Source organism: Macaca fascicularis, chromosome 4 (genome assembly GCF_037993035.2).
Source record: "Macaca fascicularis isolate 582-1 chromosome 4, T2T-MFA8v1.1".
NCBI lineage: Eukaryota > Metazoa > Chordata > Mammalia > Primates > Cercopithecidae > Macaca > Macaca fascicularis.
Window position 1 is genome coordinate 15,655,044 of NC_088378.1, and position 9,806 is coordinate 15,664,849.

At 46.1% G+C, this 9,806-nt stretch overlaps 1 protein-coding gene across 2 annotated transcripts in view; it reads right to left on the reverse strand.

The window, feature by feature from the left end:
* TRAF3IP2 (TRAF3 interacting protein 2) overlaps nt 1–6,690 on the reverse strand; it is a 47,512-nt gene extending 40,822 nt beyond the window's left edge. For both annotated transcript variants that reach the window (XM_065542892.1, XM_005551604.4), the window contains exon 1: nt 6,561–6,690. The gene's annotated coding sequence lies outside the window, so the exon portion shown is untranslated. The remainder of the gene's footprint in view (nt 1–6,560) is intronic.
* Nucleotides 6,691–9,806: the final 3,116 nt, after the last annotated feature.

Below are 9,806 nucleotides of genomic sequence, written 5' to 3' on the forward strand. Positions count from 1 at the left end.
CTCATGTCTGTTTCTAGCAATCTTTTCCTCTTCTAGCACAATCTTCCTTAACTTACCAGTTTTTTGAATCAGAGCCTCTTAGTCTTCACAACGCTACCTTTCTGATCTCACAGTTCATCAAAAAGCTTTTCGCCCATCATGCCTGCCTCCCTTTCTTCAGGTCCATTAGACTCCACCGTGGCCTGTGTGGGAAGCAAGTCTCTCCCAGGGCACACATGAACAGGCTTCATGCCCACATCCACAGTGAACTGTGGCTTCTGCCTTCCAGATGGGCTTACCCTAAATTGACACATATTCCTAGGATGTGGGAAAATATGCAATACTTAAATGCAAAGGCTCTGGGTTCAGACTCCCTAGGGTTAAATTCTCCCTGTGCCAGCTAGCTGCATGGTTAGATTTGTGATCTTGACAAAGTTATCTGACGTCTCTGGGCCTCACTTTTCTCATCTGCAAAATAGGGAAAAGAGCAACACTTCTCCTTAGGGGTGTGGTGAGGATAAAGAGTAGATGTAAATGAAGTGTTGAATGTAGAGCCTGGCCCATATCAAGCTTTCAAAGAGCAATGGCCATTTTGTTATTTTTAATGCAGCTACAACTGCAGTTATTATCTGGCTTTGGAGCTCTCTTTTTAAAGACAGTATTCCCTGGTGCTAATACACCCAGGTGCTAATACTATTCTTTGAAGCTAATGTATAGAGACCATATCTTTTTAACAAACATGTATATATATGAGTCATTTCCGGCACATTTGATACACATCATCTCCTTTGGTCCTTAAAACAAGCCTAGGCCATAAGCAGGGTAAGTGTTACCACTTTGCCATTCCTGTTTTACAGAGGCTTAGACACATTGAGAAGCTTTTCCATAGTCACTTAACAAGTGATGGGTGAAGCCAAATCAAGCCTTTAGATCTCCAAGCTCTTTCCATTAAGCCATATAAATCAGGGGTTGGCAAACTTTTTCTGCAAAGGGGACAGATAGTAAATAGCTTACGCCTTATGGGCCACATGCTGTGTCTGTTTCATATTCTGCTCCTTTTTTATTTTTTATTTTTTAAGAAAAAACACCCTTTAAATATATAAAAACCATTCTGAGCAACAGGCTGGTGCTAAAAACAGGTCATGGTAACCATTGGCTCTAGGGTTGTAGTTTACTGTTGATATAGATTGTACGCTGATAAGCCAAAATACAAACCTAATGAAACTGACATACTTAAGAAACTTTACTCTTTGTTAGCAATCATTGCTAGTATTTATTGAACGGTTACTATGTGGGAAATGCTGTTCCAAGTGTGACAGATGTATTAATTTACTTAATCCTCACACCCACTCTAATTTCCTAGGTACTATTGTCAGACTTATTTTACAGACGGGAAAAGGGAAAAGCGAGGTATAGAGAAGGTAAGTACCTTTCCCAAGTTCACATGGCTATTCCGTAGCAGAGCTGTGATTCAAATCTAAGCGGTTTGGCACCAGAGCCTGTGCACTTAACTGCTTGCATCTCGGTGGGGAGCACTGACTGGTTCAGCTATTGGGAGGGAAAAAAGGGGATGGGGAAGCCACCCGCATAACCCCTAGCAGATTCTGGAATAAATATGCTTCAGAGCCATCCGCCTTGAAGCTGAGGAGGCATGGAAGCAGGCCACCTGTGTTCTGTACAGCATCGCCAGGCTGGAAATCTGCCATGGCTTTCCTTCACGCCATTACAATAGAGGATACAGATGAGGCTGCAGAGGCATGTTGATTTGAGAAAAGCATTTGATTGGATCTCATTAAATTTTAATCATAAACTGAATTCAAAATAAATTGAAAACTGGTTGACAGAGCACCAACAAAGGGTGATGATAAATGGTGATGCATCTAGAGGGGAGCTGTCTTCCAGGGGACAACTCTAAGGCAAGGACGGATGGGATTTAATGAAGGTGTTCTGTCCCCAGAAGAAGACAAATAGCGCAGCAAGGAACAGAGGAAGGGCAGGAGTGAGCAGCCTGAGTAATTAATAAACCGTATTAACAGCTCCTCCATAATCAGGCCTTGGTGATCACAACTGCTTGGATTTTTTCTTAAGGTTTTTTTGAGTCAGGAATAGGTTTGAAGAGTCCTGGAGACACACAGCATGAATATTTCAGGCGGACATTAAAAAGAAATCTATACATTTACAGCTGGGAGGATCCTGAGATCTACTTTGGATCAGAAACTTTCAATTACAAGGTTCCCAAGGCCTTACTTCATTCCCCAGAGAGTAATCTTTTTAATAAATGTCCAAAAGTCATGGATTTAAAAATATATGTATTTAAACTCATTAATGTCCTTTGTTTACTGCCCAAATGCATGCAAACTTTCATAACGCTGTTTTGTTGAGTGGAAGGTTGGTTTTGAGTAAACTGTTTGGCTCAGATTCAAACTCCAGTGAACAAATACTTCCAAGTTTACTTGCAGAATTTCCCAAACAGAGAAGTTCTTCCACTGGGCTTGCCAGAGGACTTGAAACAGTGGTGAGCCCTGGAAGGAAGGGAACATTTACTGGCCCTTGGACATAACCCAGCACAGTAAGACTCACATCAGGCTGAAGGCGGTGCAGTGTGAACCGACCTGATTTGAGGAAGTTTGCTCTGGGACTCCTCTGAGCTACTAAATGAGGAGGAGAAGGACTAATGGGAACACACTGACTCCATCACATCAGAAGTTATAATAAACATTTACAGAACAACTTCAAACCAGTCCATGTTTTTTGTTTGTTTTTTGTTTTGTTTTGTCGTTGTCATTGTTTTGGTTTTTGTTTTTTTGTTTCTTCAGATAAGATGGTTTCTCTAAGCACACGTGTGATCCCAAATTCAGCCCCAGCCACGGAGTGAAGGAGAGGAAGGGGCAGAAAGGAAGAATCAAGAGAGGAAGAGGAAGGGAGAGAAAGGAAGAGAAGTAAGGAAAGTGGGGAAATGCTGAAGGATTTTTTTGTATTTGCCTTTTATTGGTGTAGGAGAGACACTTAATTAACTTGTAATTTGTATGTAGTGCTGGGTATGAGAAGGGGCAGTTGGAAGGGAAGGGAAAGAATGAATATAGGTAAAAGGCAAGAGGATCATAGGGTAAGCTGGGAGGCCAGGAAGAGTTTGGACAGACAGCTCAGAGTAGGAAGAGAGTTCAGAGCTGGGAGGGAGACCTGTTGACTCTGGGAAGGGGAAAGGGAAAAAACATTGGCATCCTGACTGCAGGGAAACAATGAGGCAGCGGAGACAAGTATCCCTCATTGCTGAGGGAGCTGCCAAGACCCAGGCAGCCTCAGTCTGAGGGGTGCGAGGAGACGGGCACAGGCTGGGAACTTCAGTCAGTCCTGGCCCTCCACTTGAGTTCAGCTGCCTTATTAGGGAGCCAAGCCAAACCAGCACAGACCTAAGGATCACCCCACGGATGGAAGCCCACCCTTCTTCAGCCAGTCTACAACTTCTGGTATCCGGGAAAGTCTGTGCACACACAAGGTGCGCGCACACACACACAAGGTGCGCGCACACACACACAAGGTGCGCGCACACACACACAAGGTGCGCACACACAGCTACAGAGTGAGCTTAGTCACGGCCAAGCACGTGTGTGCTCCTAGGAGGCCTGCTGGACACGGGAGGCAAAGACTGTCAGTGGGAGAAAGGACAGCCTGGGTTTCACGAACTAAAAATATCTTGGTGACAACGCATTCGGAAGAAACAGGAGAGGCCCAGGGGGCAGCTTCTCGATTCCAATCCTCAGACACTTTCTCACGGAAAAATCCTTCAGACTGCAGGATTGTTTTGATAAGGAAATGTGATCAAACATTAGGGGTCATTTCGTTGGATCTGAAAGGAATTTAAAGTTGAATGTGCCTCATCTGTGTTCTCTGTTTTTCCTGCAGCAGTTGCCTGCAATTCATATATGTTTTTAGAAGCTAATCTAAAATTGCCTGCAGCAGAAAAATGATTTGAATTCAGGATATTCCTGAGATTTCCATTCTGCAATGTGTAAAACATAGATTTAATTTAGACAAACTACCCCACCATTCTGAATGCCTGTTGGAAGAATGCCTGCAAATATGACTGTCTTCTCCTCTTCTTTTTATTTTCAGAGCATTTGAAAGTCACTAACTCCTTAATCCCGGGAGAAGCAGGCTTTAACATTTCCTGTCCCTACACCCTCCAAAAATGAGTAACCCTGAGTTAAGAACCTTTCTATCCGACATGTTGGTACATTACCCAGACCTCACTCCTGTTTAGCCCACCCCACGCAATGAACAGAGCAGAGTAACTACATTATCCATCTTTTGATGCTCCGTCATGGGGTGACTGGTAGCTGCAGCAGCAGATTAAGAATGACTGTGGTGTGTGGCCTTTAAGGATTAGAGCGAGGCTGGCAAGTGCACAACAGTCAGCCTGCTTTCAGATAATGGTGCATCATTGTTTGAAAATAAAATCAGGAACTCATTGCAGGTGAACTATCTTGAAATTCCTGTCCTTTCATCCCAGGGGAATAGAGAGAAATGCCTAAAAACATGACATGGACTACACCAGGACGTCCCACAAAAACAGATTAGCAATACCAAAAGCTCTGCACCAGCCCATCCCGGTCAGCTAGGGCCTACTTGAACTGTATTGACGGCAGGTAATTGCCAAAAAGAAACAATAACTTTTTTTTTTTTTTTTTTTTTTTTTTTTGTTGAGACGGAGTCTCGCTCTGTCGCCCGGGCTGGAGTGCAGTGGCCGGATCTCAGCTCACTGCAAGCTCCGCCTCCCGGGTTTACGCCATTCTCCTGCCTCAGCCTCCCGTGTAGCTGGGACTACAGGCGCCCGCCACCTCGCCCGGCTAATTTTTTGTATTTTTAGTAGAGACGGGGTTTCACCGTGTTAGCCAGGATGGTCTCGATCTCCTGACCTCGTGATCCGCCCGTCTCGGCCTCCCAAAGTGCTAGGATTACAGGCTTGAGCCACCGCGCCCGGCCTACTTTTTTTTTTTAAGTCACGGTCTGGAAAAAGTTAAGGATTCTGTGTATCCGCCATCTAATAATGTCTCTAATCAGTGTCATCACCCTTACATGGTATTAGGATGTGTTTCACAGTTTCCCTTCCCCTCCCATTAAAGGCCCCACACACAGTGACTGGTCCAACTGAGGAGTGGTTTCCAGGTCCAGCTACAGCAGTAACTCTGGCTTCTGGAGCTGGGCTTGTCTGCCAGTTCTCTGGCCTGCCTTGACTCTGTTGGGAATAGCACGGACTATCCTTCCTGGGTAACCCAAATGGGACATGAACTAATTCGAGAAACTCCCTGTTTTCTCCTATTTGGCTAGAGCCAATCATAAGGCCTCAATTCCAGGCAGCCCTCTGGCAGAGACACGTGTCCCCCAGCCTCTCCCGGCCTTTCACCCTGACTGCTGCTTTACCTTTTGCCTTGAGAGCAGACGAGTGAAACAGAAATCAAAGCAGTTGACATGGAAGCCGGGTGCTACTAGGCATTTGGTAGCATGCAGAATTCTGGGGGGTAGAAAAATATCAGGAAACAAAAGTCCTTTCCTCAAGGGGGTAACCAACTGGTAGTGGGAGGTAAAATTAAAATATGTGAATAATCAGTAAACACAACAAGTCTTGAAGACCACCCATTACCACTACCCCTCTGGGACTATCCTGGCTTTGTTTTATGAGGGAATTTGACACACTCGTGTTAGATCACCACCCCCCATCAATTTACTGATGAAGAAATCCAGGCTTAGTGGAGTCAGAGTGAATTGCCTAAGTCATGGAACCACAAGAAGTGAAGAACTTGAAACCAAGTTTCTTGTCCTTTTAAAAAAAAAAAAAAAAAAAAAATTGGCCTCTTGTTCTCCTGTTCCTTTAAAAAAAAAAATAAAAAAATAAAAAAATAAAGGCCCCCTATTGTAAGATAGCATCTTAAACTTGAAAGTCACAAGAAGCTTGATTAGCTTCTAAGATCAAGTTCTGGCATTTCTTCCCCTTTTCCCAAAGGCTCCGTCCAGCGCCAGCCTGGGAGGACTGGAGGGCGGCTGCGGAGAGGGGCCGGGAGGCGGCTCAGAGCCAGCACAGAGCTCAGCAGAACTTCCTGGCCCAAGAATGTGCTGTTGATTTTTTTTTCCCCCTTGCACGAAACAGGGCTCGAGAAAACTCTGCCACTGACGTGTTCTGGGGCTGAAAGCCAATTACTTAATCTTTGCCATCCCTGGCTCTCTCCTTGGAGAAGTGGGGCTTGAATTCTTGATAGAAACGTGTGGGGACACTAAGTACCCAAACGAATGGTTCCCAGGCAGCTGCGAGCTGTCCCCGTGTGCGAGCCTCCTCTCCTCAAAGGGTTAACTCGGCGGGGCTCGCTGGCCTGAAATACTATACCAGCAACGCATCCTTGCAGCACAAACTCCACTGTCATTTTCTCAGCTAAGATGGTCTCTGTGCGAACAAGTTAAAGGAGGGGAGAGGAAGACAGAGAAAAGTAGAGGCAGAACGTTTCAGTAAAGGAGAAACAGCGTGCTTTGGAAAATAGGTCAGAGGTGACGAAATAAGACCAGGCAAGTGGTAACTCCGAGTAACTTACCTTAGAACCACCACGGACAGACAGACCGGGCCCGGAGAGTGGTCGGCTCTCGGCGGCTTCTCGTCTCTCTCCACCTTGGGTCGCCCTGGGCCTCCCTCCGCCCTCTCCCGGCCCAGGTAAGTAGAAGAACAGGCTCTGAAGCAGGAAGTGGAAGCTGTATGCAAATTTCTACGGAGCCTAGGAAGCCTCTGCTCAAAATCTCCCTGTGGGCAGTGAATCAACGGCTGAGGAGTCACTATTTCTTAAAACAGAAACCTCCTTCATTCATGGGAAAGGGCCAGTGACCAATTAGGCGGCATTTTTGTTTTCGCCACCCAGCTAAGAAGCTGCCCAGGAGTGGGCCGAACCTCAGTGTAGTCGCAGTGCCCTCGCCTGGGAGGGTATCTCCGGGAGGATATTGAACTTGAGGGTTAAGAATGACTAATCATTAGCAGCATCAAAGAGGGGATTGGGGGCAGATAATGGGGAGGAAGAGGGAGCGGAGCTTCTTGCATCTCCTCTAACTGCTTAAAACATCAGTATTTGCTGCCTATAACCACTGAGCGGGGGTCTCACTGACCATGCCCCCGGACACACGTGTACACGCATGCCTGTGGCCTGTGCACGGGCCACCCTATTGTCATGCACAAAAAAAGTGGTTAATTTTAAGAACACACACACACATACATACACATGCACACATGCACTCTAACCTCTGGCTGCATTTTCCTGACCTCCAGTTTATTTTCTCCCCTTCCCTTCCCATTGTTTAATCAGTAGCCTGCAGAATGTATTGCATGAAGGAGCGCTGCAGGCAGGATGATACCCAGCGATGTGAAGAGAGAGAGAGAGAGAGAAGACACAACTGCCTTTCCGGGCAGCAGGGGGTGATGGGAGCGGTGTTAGCTGGAGCTTTGGAGTCAGGAGGACCTGGGTACGAACTCAGCCATGTCACTGGCCAGCTGGGCGCCCTGGGCAGGCACACCATGCTCCTGGTGCTGGACTTGTCTGCCTGTTGAAGGGGTCCAAATGTCAGTCCACTCAGCCGGCTATCTCTCTACTCTGGGGACAGGCCCCAGAGCATCCCTGTTCAGACTGTACCAGGTTCTGCTCAAACAGGATACAGGAAGCAGGTTGCTCAACATTACACAAGCAAAGAAAATGCAGCTCGTTGTTAACACAGTATACACAGGTTGTTTGCATTTTGGTATATCCTTACAACAGAATATGATGCAGCTATTAAAAATCATCAATATGTATTATCTGAGCCACTAACATGAAAAAGTGACTCAGATATATTATTTAATGAAAAGTATTATCTTATTTTTTGCTAATATATGTGACATACACACACACACATAGATATGTATATCGATTTTTTTAAGAGACAGGGTCTCAGTCTGTTGCCCAGGCTGGAGTACAGTGGTGCAATCATAGCTCACTGCAGCCTTGACCTCCTGGGCCCAAACAATCCTCTTGCCTCAGTCTCCTGGGTAGCTGGGACTACAGGTGCACACCACCACACCTGGCTAATTTTTTTATTTTTTCTAGAGACAGGATCTCCCTGTGTTGCTGAGGTTGGTCTTGAACTCCTGGTCTCAAGGGATCCTCCCACCTCAGCCTCCCAAAGTGCTGGGATTACAGGTGTGCATCATTGCACCCAGCCCAACATATAGATTTGTGTTTGCTCACCACTGGGCCCCAGGGGACCTAGCACACTGCCCTGCCTAGAATATTGTAGGCAATCACTGTGTATCTGTTCAGTGACCAAGTTAGAAATATCTGGAAAGATGTGCGCCAAACTGTTTAGTGGTGCTCACTTCAAGGGAATGCAATTGAGGAAAATAAGTGAGGATGGAGGGCTTTATGATATATACATATGGACTATTTGATTCCTTTTTTCACAATAACATATAGGACTTTTTCATTTAAAAGAATGAAGCTTTTTTTAAAAATGTATTACCTTGGCTTTGAAGTTTCTGCTTCAAAATTATTATTAGAGTCATCTTTTGGAGAGTAGGAAAAAATAACATTTTCTGTGGTCTAGTTGGTACCAGGATACTTTGAAAGAGCTACTGGAGTTAGGAAATGGGAACAGAAAAGCAAAGAAGAATGGCAAGGGGAGGAGCTAGGAGGGAGAGCAAGGGGAGCGGGAGCAGAAATATTTTTCATTTCTCTTTGTTGTCCTTAAATGGATTGGGAAAGGCCTGAAGATGCTCTGCCGAGTACCAGCTCTGAAATACAGCCTGCCAGGGAGAACGAAGGGAAACTTTTCTCCAGTTCTCCACCAACTATTTTCCTGGGTGTGCGACCTGAGGGCCCTGTAGGAAGAACACCAGGTGCTGAAGTGCTGCTTTTCATTGCTGTTGGCTGGGCCTTCCTCTTGTCTACCTTTTTTTTTTTTTTTTGAGACAGTCTCACTTTGTCACCCAGGCTGGAGTGCAGTGGCACGATCACTGCAACATCTGCCTCCTAGGTTCAAGCAATTCTCCCACCTCAGCCTCCCAAATAGCTGGGATTACAGGTACCCGCCACCACACCCAGCTAATTTTCTGTATTTTAAGTAGAGACAAGGTTTCACCATGTTAGTCAGGCTGATCCCTAACACCTGACCTCAGGTGATCCACTCGCCTCCTGTCTAAATTTATCATGAGCAGAAAGGCAGGCACTTCAGGGAATGAGTTCGTGGCTCCCTCCTAGAAGCCTCTGCTGGGGCCCCAGGCTGAAAAGCAGCCTGAGGATGGATACTGTTTAGAGAAGGTGTCCTGGACAGGAGAAACCTCCTCTGAACCTGCCTGAGGCAGTTACGGTGAAATACAGGTGGCCCAGGTGAACGCATACAGCTTTTGAGTTGCCGTCACAGGAGAACAACTCTTCACTAAGGACCTACCCTACACTCCCTCTGAGCACATCTCATCCTCCAAACAGTCCTGTGAAGTGTGTTTACTGTCATTCCCACTTTACCTTTGAGGACTCTGAAGCTCAGAGATACTGAGTAACTTCTGCAAGGTCACACAGCTCATCTGTGGAGGAGTCAAGCCCAGAGCAGTCTCCCTTCCAGGTGGATGTTATTACTGCCCCTCCCTGCGCCCTGCCACAGCCCCCCAACCCCTACTCTCCTTTGCCCTGTTGCCATCTGTTCTTCCTACATGCTTGGGTGGGACACAGGTAACTTGCTTTCTTTGCACAACTCTTGACAACTCTCAAGAAGGGAAAAAAAGGTGTAAACAATAAAAGGATGGGTTTGTGACTGAGCCACAGCCTGGT